General features: G+C 38.6%; 1 pseudogene; it reads right to left on the minus strand.

Moving 5' to 3' along the window:
* Positions 1-1,776: 1,776 nt before the first annotated feature.
* Positions 1,777-2,722, minus strand: LOC149785134 (uncharacterized; annotated as a pseudogene).

The raw sequence follows: 2,722 nt of genomic DNA on the forward strand, positions 1-2,722 counted from the left end.
ATTGCATTTCGCTTCGACAACATGTTCTAGCATCTGTTATTAAAGGTCAGGGTCATATGTCTAGCAAGGGACCTCACTAAAAATGGACACGATTTTGCTTCTGAAAGATCGAAATGCGTAGAAAGTAACAACAATAAATGCTATGACAACACTTGTTATTGGCGAGTGTATAAAAGGAATAGCTTGTTTTAAACAGCATCAACCATTTTTTAATATGTTAAAATAATGATCATAACAATATATCACTGACATGACCCGCTATGACACTCTACCTTATATTATTGCATAAAGAATTGACGACGCTTGGCAAGATCGGGCTATGTATTCTGTCGCATTTAAGAGGCTGATGGAAGAAAACGACGATCTACATAAAAGTGAATGTTTTGCTGATGAAATCTGCCGATCTAATTTTAGAAAGGAAGTACATTGGAATTATATGGATTAAAAGATCATGGTTGGGTATTTATCGATGTGTCAATTTTACCTAATCACCGACAAAGTTAACATAAAGTCCTTCGGACTATATTTACTTTGTGAATGATTAGGTGAAATTAAGACATCGATAAATACCCAACCATGATCATTTAATCCTATAGATTTTTGGTGGGGTTTTATGCAAAATGACGATGACGTCATATACAGCAACAACCAAAGAAAAAAACGTCATACGACGTACAAGGCCGATAAATCAGCCCTTCACCCTTGATGATATTGATTTTCGGGTGAGAGGCTGATATCACATATTCATCAAAAGGTGCAATTATCTGCATCCATATTTGGCTGCACACATTAAGAAAATATTAAGGAGGCAAATCAATTTTGTTTCTTCTTGTACACTTTGTATTAAATCAAGTACCTGGCTAGCCGCAATATCCTGTTTTGTTATTAGCTTGAATGTTCGACCAGACTGGAAGCAATCAATTGAAGATTAAACAGTTTTAGTTTTCGAATGATACGCTTCAAAAGAAAAAGCATTCAAGTGATTTGCAAAAAGTGCAATTGTTTTATATGCTACAGAATGTAGAATGAAGGGCAGCGGACCGAGAAATTGATCCACAGGGAGGGAAACATGTTGTTGTTGTTGTTATTGTTGTTGTTGATCATATGGGTTTAACGGCATTTTTCAGAGCATGATGGTATTACAAGGCGGCCATAATAACTGGTGGGGGAATTGACTGATAAATCGGCCCCAGATCTGTGGTGATATTACCTTGAGCTTTTGGGGTTGATATCGCCTATTCATTAAACCCGCCAGGGTTGTGCTATTGTGGATTTACAAATCGTCAAGCACAGGATTTGATTCGGAAACATGAAGTACATATCATCAAAGAACCCTTCAGCCGACGGTAACCCAACAGCCGAGAGAAATCCAGTAAGTGGATAAAATGCACACCAATGTGTGCAAACAGGATTTACTGCTTAGTTGTGTATGTTTTAATGAATACACAATATCAACCCCTAAGTCGCCAGTCAAAATAATTATAGGTGTGGTGCTGGTTTATTAGCCTACCACTCTACATATTTGCAATTTGATGTATGTATCGTCATACTTTATCCACAGTATTTATTTTTTGATATATGCCTACACTGTATCTTGCAACAAATACAATAAATTTTCTCTTGATGCAGCTGTATATCATAATCACCGCAGTCAGTGAGCTGCTCCTGCATGAAACTTGAACAGTCTGAACAGATACACGACGTTATGTTTCCGATATTATTTTCACTTAGAAGAGGAAATTCCTGAGCGACATTAAGTGCGTCGAATGTTTTCCATCAAGCGGACCTTTTCTCCCAATTTTTATTTTCAACTTTTTTTAAGCAAATTATGCTGCCGAGAAAGAAATGTCATTTTCTCAGCTAACAACGGTTCTTCTGAAGAACCAAAGTTACAAACTTTACAGATTACTCTTGTAAAATCCCCCAATAAATGGAACTTGTGAGTCGGAAGTACTCGATCGAAATACTTCCAATTTGTGATCCGCCCGTTTGCTGATTCAACAACCCATCAAAATGTAGACACAAATGAGCATGTACTGGCATATTATCAGATATTATTTTTGCCCCCAGTAAACAAAAAAATGACGGCATTTCAGTTTTAATGCCAAGGTCATGCAGAATGTGGAGAGAATCTCTAAACCCCTAATCTACTATGAAAATATCACCCTCGCCATCCCAGCTTTCATTGTCCTTGACATTCGTTTTAAGCTAGTGAATTAAGACAGATGCATTATTTTTGCGTCTGCCAGGTATGGACCTAAAACAATCAAGAAGTATCCAGTAATTGTGACAATGATAAAGGGCTTCACGAGTGGTCAACCTTTGTGAACACTCTCTGAACGCCTTTGAAACTGAAAGTTGCTGCTCTTTTGGATATGTTGTTGTTGTTGTTGTAGGGTTTAACGCCATTTTTCAGCACAAGATAGGCTATACATGGCGGCCAGTATAACTGGTGGAGGAAGAACCCTGGAAAACCCAGGGAAGAACCACCGACCCACGAGAAGCTACTGGCAGGCTTTCCCACGTACCCACGCTAGCCGAGCCTTGGACTCGAACACACGCAGACAGAGGTGAGATGGCAGTGATCCGGAACGGTGAGCGCTTTAGACCACTCGGCCACTCGGGGCCCCTCTTTTGGATATAAATATGTCCCATCAATTATTAGTATAACATGAGGATTAACTTGATTTTCAAAACGATTATGAGCATTATGCCTTTGCAT

Source organism: Sinohyriopsis cumingii, chromosome 13, assembly GCF_028554795.1.
Source record: "Sinohyriopsis cumingii isolate HCF-2022 chromosome 13, ASM2855479v2, whole genome shotgun sequence".
NCBI classification, from domain to species: domain Eukaryota; kingdom Metazoa; phylum Mollusca; class Bivalvia; order Unionida; family Unionidae; genus Sinohyriopsis; species Sinohyriopsis cumingii.